The 9,308-nt window shown below is 32.1% G+C and overlaps 1 long non-coding RNA gene across 1 annotated transcript; it reads left to right on the top strand.

The window, feature by feature from the left end:
- The first annotated feature begins 2,538 nt into the window (after nt 1-2,538).
- Nucleotides 2,539-8,001, top strand: LOC105181440 (uncharacterized). Its single transcript, XR_003112601.1, has 9 exons — nt 2,539-2,772; nt 2,886-3,077; nt 3,153-3,245; nt 3,670-3,840; nt 4,002-4,229; nt 4,310-4,581; nt 6,332-6,947; nt 7,650-7,720; nt 7,805-8,001. It is a non-coding gene; the product is annotated as an uncharacterized LOC105181440 (long non-coding RNA).
- Nucleotides 8,002-9,308: the final 1,307 nt, after the last annotated feature.

Here is a 9,308-nt window from a genome sequence, read left to right as displayed (position 1 = left end):
AACGGCTGTCCAACATCAGGCCGAGATATTTGATCGTCGGCCCGACGCGGACGTGGACGCCATCCACAAGGACCTGGGTTTCCGGAGGCGCCCCTCGACCTCGGCCGTAAAAGTATACGGCCTCGGTCTTCTGGGACGCCACCGAAAGGCCCAGGTCCTTTATGGTGCCCACCATCGATACCAGTGCCGCCTTCGCGCGGAGACGGGCTTCCCCCCAGTTCTCCCCCCGGCCACCACTAAAGTGTCATCTGCGTAGCGGATGACGTGGCAGCCCGGGGGGAGCGGAGTTCTCAGCACCCGGTCGAACGCGATGTGCCATAGCAGGGGGCCCAGGACGGACCCCTGCGGAACACCGCGCTCCATGGTGCGCCGGCCCTGGACCCCGCCCTCCACTGGGAAGGCGAGGTCCCTGTCCCCGAAGTAAGCCGAGAGGATATGCCGGAGATAGGCGGGCACGCCGTGATGCACGAGCGCCCGCCCAATCTCCGGCCACGGCAGGGTGTTGAAGGCATTCCTTATATCTAAGGAAACGGCCAGAAACACCTCGCCGTCCTTCTCCACGACCGCCTGGGTCAGGCCCCGGAGACACTGGACAGCGTCCAGCGTTGATCTCCCGGGCCTGAACCCAAACTGGCGGTCATGGAGGTTCGGCCCCTCCGAGGACAGGTGCCGGACGAGGCGGTCGGCAATGATGTGCTCGAGCAACTTGCCCTTTGCAGGGGCCGGGGTCCCGCCCCTCCTTACCAAGTGACCCTAGAACTTTACTTTCAACACCTCGGAAAACATTTTAAAAAAATTGTAGAGCCAGGAATGTATGTACATTTTGGTTTAAAGTGTGCAGTAGAAAAATTAACTTCTACGGTGGACATTTGCACTATATCATCGATTGATTTACTAGTTAATATAGATGGTTTACCTCTTAGTAAAAGTTCTAGTAGTCAAATATATCCAATTTTATGTTCCTTATATAAATATCCTAGTAATATATCTGTAATTGGTATTTACCATGGTTACGAAAAACCAACTAATGCTAATGAATTTCTCTCTGAATTTGTAGAAGAAGCTATTGAACTAGTAAATGATGGTTTTGTACTTCAAGGGCAAGTTTTACCATTTACAATTAAAGGTTTCATTTGTGATGCTCCTGCAAAATCGTATATAACTTTTTGTAAAGGTCATTCCGGATTTTATTCTTGTACTAAATATATACAGAAAGGTAAATACATCAAAGGTAGAGTCTGTTTCATTAAAAACAATGGAAAGAAAAGAACAAATGAGAGTTTTCGCCGTAAATTGCAGCCAGAATATCATAATGAAGTATCTATTTTAGAATATATACCTAGTCTTGGAAAGGTAACTAATTTTCCTTTGGAGTACATGCATCTAATTTGTTTAGGGGTTGTAAAAAACTGCTTTGCAACATATGGTTACACGGAAAACCTTCACATAAATTATCAAAGGAATGTGTAAGAAAAATATCGGATTTACTTTTATCCTTAAAAAGTTACGTTCCAATGGAATTTGTTCGTAAAACGCGTTCCTTAGACGAAGTAAAATGATGGAAAGCGACAGAATTTAGATTTTTTTTATTATATACCGGACCACTAGTTTTACTGAATTTAATATCTTCTAATAAATATTTACATTTTCTTACCTTACATATTGCAATAAGAATTTTGATGTCTACAGATTTAAAGAAAACATACATTGAGTTCGCAAATAGCTTATTACTATATTTCATTGATCAAATAGCAGTTATTTATGGTTACGAATATATTTCGCATAATGTGCATGGATTAACACATATAGTGGAAGATACTAAAATCTATGGAACATTGGATTTTTACAGTGCGTTTCCGTTTGAAAATTGTTTGCAAATCTTAAAAAAATTAGTAAGGAAGCCAAACCAACCGTTACCTTAAATTGTACGTCGTTTACATGAAAAAGATTATGTACTATCAACATGTGATACAACGCAAAACGATATAGTGTTAAGCATAAAGCATAAAGCATAATGAAGGACCTTTGCTATCAAATGACTTTGAAAAAGAATATAAGAAGTGTACATTCAAATATTTTACACTGAGCACAAGCTCAGGAAACAATTGTTGTTTACTTAAGGATATATCTGTAGTGCTTATTGAAAATTTCGCTATACGCAACAATAATTATTATATTATCGGTAAAAAATTTCAAAATGTTAGTAATTTTTTTAATGAGCCTTGTCAGTCGTCGCGATTAAATATTTACTCCGTTGATAATCTTGACTCTACTTCACTTTGGTTAGTAAATGATGTTAGTAACAAATTTGTTTTTTTTCCAAATAATAAATGTTTTGTCATTTTTCCTCTCCTTCATGTTTAAATTTTATCTTATATTACACATCACATGTGGAATTGAATCTGTAAATGTTTGTTTAACAATAGCTTTAATATTCATGGACTTTAAAATACATTAATGAAAAACTATTTTTGAAATACATATTTTCTTATTAATAAAAATAACATATATTTTGTTTTCTAAACCTATAAAATCGCATCTTCAGATTTGATTTTAATAAAAGTTTCGAGATAATGGAATGGATTATAGTTTATTTCGTTGATGATAATGTCGTTGAGGCAGTACCATCTAATTGGATGTCCGACGACACTTGTTATTGACCACCTTATAAAGGATAAAAAGTAATGCAAGCGATATCATCATGTACGTCTCCAACAATTGGTGAATGGCAATTATGTAACATACGGCAATTAGCAAATGGAAAAAAATATGGTAAGTTTCGACAATATCACATCTCAAATAATATCATTACATTTTATGAGATTGAATAGTTTTTTCAACTTATTAACTTATGAAATTATTAATTGCATGCATATTTGTTTCAGATAACTTGTTAGAAGCAAAAGCAAAGTGTGCGAAAGCAAAACATACGTCGGATCTTAATTCCGAAGTGGAAAATACAAGACAAAGAAAGAAAAAACGATTTTTCGATGAAAATAATTCAGGAGACGATATCGCTCTGGATGATAGTAACCTTACCCGTAAACATAAAATTTCATTATGTCCCACACGACAAAGTAAGATATAACTTATTTTTAATGTGTTATACAATATCTTACTTTGATGATAAATAGTGTTTCGTTTAATTACAGCGCAAAAAATAAACACCAATGTTTCCGAAAGTTCAAGTGACTTTTCCGAAAATGATATACGGAATACAAAACTGCCTTTTTCACCATCTAAAAGTATGTTTTAGCATATATATATATATATATATATATATATTACATAATCCATATAGCCATATTTGCAGATAACAAAATACCACAGCAGATCCATAGCCTATTATGTCCGTATTAAGCTCATGTTCTGTGCACAGCGTTTGTTGAAATAACCTTATGGCATGGTTGACGGCAAGAATGGTCATTCCTATCGCTAATCTGTCATCAGATTATTTCAACAAACACTATCCATAGAACACGAGCTTAATGCGGACACAGTAGGCTATGGATCCTGCTGTGAGATTTTGTTTTCCGCAGACTGATATATTTATATATTATATATTTATATAAGATATATATATATATATAATATTAATCATTTTATAAGCACTGATCAACTTTTAAATGGTAATAAAGAGAGTACAATTGTTAATTTTAACTTTGACAGCTGCTGTAAAATCATTATCTACTTCACAATCTGCAGTCAGAAATAAATGTGCGATTGAATCAACAGCAGTAAGAAAATCTAATGAGAAAGAAAATCGTGAACATCTACCCAGTACATCTACTTCCAATAAATCTTCATATGAAACTATACAACCATCTGATTATCTGTATGGTAATATTATATCTTTTTTAAGTTTTCCTAAATAGATAGCTACATATGTATTTTTTCTTTAATGTATATTATAATCATGAACAATGGTTTGCAGTTATGTGTGCTATCTATAATAATGGACATTACTAATCTAAATATATTTACGAAATACTTTGTTTCAGATGTTAATTTCAAAAAACAAGTATTACAATTGCAAATAATTAATATCAGATAACAACAAATGTCAGAAGATGTCAGTATGTTATTGATGAAAGCAAATTCGGAGAAAAATGAACCGATTGTTTCAAATGAAGATTTTATATTTAAAACTTATAATTTCCCTCTGAAAACTGTAGCAGAATTGGAAGAACTAGAAGAATTTTTAATCCAGGATGAAAATTTCAACACTTGTAAGTAAATTCATTAAGTTCATTTACTAATATATTCTGAGTGTATTTATAATTTATACAAATTTATGATTGTTGTTTAGGTCAAAGAAATTTTACAAATTAGGGGAACATCTTACAAAAATATGGTGAAACGTATATTGCCAAGAATAATGTCTAATGATTTGGCGAAGACATATAGTTGGATAAGTTTTAAAGGAAAACAGAAGTTTTCGAATCTTCGAACTTGCTCAGCAATATTAACTGCTACTCAAAAAACGCACGGTTGTTCCGAATCTACGATAGAAGATGTAATCAAATATTGGCTTGTAAAAGCTACTGAACGACAAAAGCAATTACAGAAAGAAAAGAAATCGTAAGATTGTTTCCTTCCAAGTAAAAGAACATTGACTGTTCAACATTTGCGAAGTTTGTTTAATAATTAATAACATGTTCGACATATATTTATTAATTATTCATTTCTTTAACAATTATTCATTTCTGTAATACTTGTGCATTTCTAAAACATCTTACATTCTGAAATTATCTTTTATTTTGACACATGATTACTTTCTTCACTCTTTTTTTATTTTACGATCTCAATATATACCTAGATATGCATAATCTTCAGTATTACTAGATATGCATAATGTTTTAGATCCATATTCTAAATCTAAGTATTAAGTTAAAATATTGTCTTATTCTATGTAAGTTCAAGAATTTTGTTCACGTTTTGAATGTTGAATTGATGATATTTTATGAGAAATGTTTTCAGCTTGCTTTTTGTTACACGAGACTCATTACGATAATTATACCACATTAATCCTTTAACACTAGAAATTATCTAAGGGATCGAAAGTAACTTGTTTGACATTCTTTTAAACATTGTTTATGTATAAAATATGTTAAGTTTTGCAGTTTTCCCACAATTTTATACATGATTAATTGTATAATGTTTTTGTTTTTCTAAAGTGTAAATATATGCATAGATTTATATATATATATATATAATCTTTAGTATTTCTAGTGTTAAATTCAAAAAGTTTGGTTATTATAGTGTTTTTTTTATAAAGAAGTTGATTCCACCAGTGAATGGACAGCTATACTAATAAATGGACGGGGAGATAGAATAGAGAAACGTTCAATAGAGATGATGATGTTTTACCCCGTAAATTATTAATTATTTCATTTTGCTTATTGTAGATTTTTCGTGAATAAATCATTTTGTCTGTTCACTAACTACTCGTCTATTTTTTGGTTGACTTACCAATACTTACATATTTATAATGTTTTTAAATTATGTTATTTTTTATTATTTTCTTTGAGAATAAAACATTTAGCTTGCAATCAATTAAATATATGTATTTTTTAATTACATATAAACCTCTCTCTAATATATATTCCAATAATAATAGTTCTAAACATATATGAAATTACCCATTGTTTCAAGCAGTTATAGTTATCTTTTTTACAAGAAAAGCATAAAGTATCTAATTTTGTACTTACAAGTTAATATTACAAGTTCATATTTCCACAAACGGCTAAATTCGATTTCACTTTTTCATAAGTAAAATCCAAATTATCATAGTTCGAAGACAATAGAACTTGAGAATGTTAACAGTTAACAGATAATATTAATACTTTAACATTCTCAAGTTCTATTGTTTTCTATGATAATTTTTGTTTTTTTTATGAAAAGTTGAAATTCATTTAGACGTTTGTAGAAATATGTTCATAGAATATTTATTCAATATTCTATGAAAATACTTGGAATGATTCGTAGAATATTCAGTACCATATTCTATGCATGTTTAAAGCATTTTCTGTTGCTATTCTGATAGAATATTCTATAAATATTCATAACTTATTATATAGAATATTCGATAGATTATGCTATTCACATTCTAATAAGATTTATATGAGTGCCATTCGAATGTTCTACGAACATACGATGAATATATAAGAATGACCTATGGAATATTCCAAATATTCTTGAAGAATATTCATAAAATATTCATAGGAATGTCTTGTGCTATCTGGGTAGTAAAGTGAAGCAGACTGTGAACATTATAACTAATGAAATTAGAACCATATAAAGTATTACTACGCAATACAAATTTTTCCAGTGCAAGTTCCGCGAACCTCAGCTGTTTCTCTGATGGAGATTTTAAAAGCAAGATTCTTATAGCACCATGTAGAAGCAAGAAGTGCTTATAGAGTCATTTAATATTCCATACATTACACCTGGTCCTGTATACAGAAGAAACTGGCGAAATTCTGTTGCTTTATACTTTGAAAAAATATCTAGAGATCTAGGGCGTCTTGCAAACTCGGCAGGACAATATTGTGTCAACATTTTTAAACGATCACTAATTCTTGAAATCGATCTTCCACACAGTTTCGACATTCGTGAGTATTTCCCATATACCCAAGCAGACAATAATTTTTTTACTACACCTAAGCATACTAAATGCATATATTCAAAGGGGACCTGCGAAACCATCCCCATAGGTAAAACTGCTAACGGACTTGTGCCCTCTTTGTGATGATTTTCATCACGACGCAATCTATAATTTTCATCCGTACGAAGAAGATGTTTGACACCATGAAATACATTGCGATCATCGATCTGCATGCCATTAACTTTGCACTTAGAGCATGGGTGATAAGATGTATGACCACGATGATGTAAAAGAAAAACTCGAGCAGGTGTATCAGCTACGAAGGCTCTTAATCTAATTGGTATTAAAGCACCGTGAAAATTTACACCTTCATTACAAATAGCTGTTATATCGACAATAAATTTTTCAAAAAAAGCATTAGCATTAGTTAGGCTTTTGTGCACCTTTATATATTCCAACAACGATGGGTTTTGAATTTTGTAAATTTGATATTTTATACCGAATCGGCCAAATTTGAATTGTACCTGATCTATCTAATGTACACCCACGGTAATCGATTCTGTTCCTTGGAAATTTTCACAAATTGAGAAGTGACTACGTTTCTACACTACTCACAATCCATGCACGATTAATAAAATAACTAAAACTTACGCTCGCTTATGGAAGATTGAGGCCTGGTCTACAATACGTGTCGTAAGTTGTAAGCCGTAAGAATTGGCGAATCACAGTCAATTATTATAAAAATAATCGGCTATAATTAGCCAGTTCTTACGGCTTACAGCTTACAACATCTATTAAGGTCATTCTACGACACGTGTCGTAAGTTGTAAGCCGTAAGAATTGGCGAATCACAATCAATTATTATAAAAATAATCGGCCATAATTGGTCAGTTCTTACGGCTTACAATTTACGACACGTATTGTAGAATGACCTTTATAGACCAGGCCTCAATCCTAATATCAAATGCACATTGAACATTAGAAAGATATTCTACAATTGCTACTTCCACATTGAAATGTATATATTTCCCTGGCTCAACAGTGCATACAACGACACGATGCCTTGGTGTGTTCAGCAAGGTTCTTACGTCTTTGGGCAAATGAGACAAACAAGTATGTGTTCCCAAACAGATAATATTCTATTTCCTTGGCTATGCGTCAAATTGCAATCAACAAATAAAGAAGCTAAATTTTCAGTAAAGGATGGTTCTGACAAACTACTAAAACATGAAGCCAATACATAAGAACCATCTGAAGAGATGGAAGATGAATATGATGCTCTATCATCCTCTACGTTTACTGCTTATGCTGGCAATATTTTCGTTAACGGAAGGCAAGTTATTAAAATAAGTACATTGCGATAAAGCTGAAACATTTTGCAATACGGAATTATCATTGGATTCTACATTGGTTACGTTATATGTACTCTTTCCTTCAGAATTTTGTAGCTGAAAATTGCGCCGTACTTCTTTCATAATCATATTTCTTCGTCTTCTTGATAATTTATGCAACGGTTTACGCGAGGTGGATAATTTTGAATATGGCTTCCCATACAGCACAGAAAGATTGCAGCAACATTGCAGCAATCTAGTTTTGCAAGATTGTATCATTGCAACATTATTGCAAAATGTTGCTGCAATTGTACAGCAATATTGCAGCAACATTAAAATGTCCGCTTGCAGTAATATTGCATTGCAATGATGCAGCAATATTGCATTATAATAGCGCAGCAATATTATACTGCAATAATACAGCAATATTCTGTTGTAATATTGCAATAACAATGTTATATAGTATACATGCAATAAAGTTACAGCTATTATGCCTATATATATATACATGTGCGTGCGTGCGTGCGTGCGTATAGAGTGGCGTAATAGCTGTAGTATACAAAATTAAACAATACAATATTATATAGCTCTAACTATAGCTCTAATATATGCAACTAAACCATTCTAAAACATGCATTCAACATTTTAATTATACAATTAATACAAATATTTATACAAGTATTATATTACATTTATACAAGTAATTATACAATTCCATATAACATAATTATGTGTTAATCTTTTTTCCACAGATACCAGCAGATGGAAAAATTGTCAGTATAACATTATTGCGATATTAAAAGTTCGCTTTTTATCACATCTAAAACGAAATATAACAATTACGTCAATGTTATGTTTTGTTATAAAAGTGTAATAAAAGGCGGATATTTGAATATTGTCATAATATACTGAAGTATTTTTGTCATTTGATATCCACAAGATATCTGTAGAGATTAGCAAACAGCTATATTACGTAGGATATCATAATTGCAAGTTATTAGTTAGACTCACATACTATAGTATAGGTATTATGTTAAACAGCAATCGCAGTAGTATTGTAACTATTAATAAGTCAAAATTATAACATATATATATATTTATTTATAAACGTATGTTACAACAATTAATATTAAATAAAAATTTGCTTCTTTGGTTAATATACTAAATGGTGCACATACATAATGGTGTTCGTAACAAAATATAAACATATGTATATAAAACATAAATAAAGTGTTTTATCAACTTTAGTAGTAAAAAATAAACGAAAAACATCAAAGAACTATCAAAAATTATGAACACATATATTTAAAAGGAACACATAAATGAAAAATGTTATATTAATACTATTAATAAAACTATTAATAAAAATA

Source organism: Harpegnathos saltator, unplaced genomic scaffold (genome assembly GCF_003227715.2).
Source record: "Harpegnathos saltator strain DR-91 unplaced genomic scaffold, Hsal_v8.6 scaffold163, whole genome shotgun sequence".
Classification (NCBI taxonomy): Eukaryota; Metazoa; Arthropoda; class Insecta; order Hymenoptera; family Formicidae; genus Harpegnathos; species Harpegnathos saltator.
Note: the sequence above shows the minus strand (reverse complement) of the source record. Positions and strands in the feature narration are given on the sequence as shown.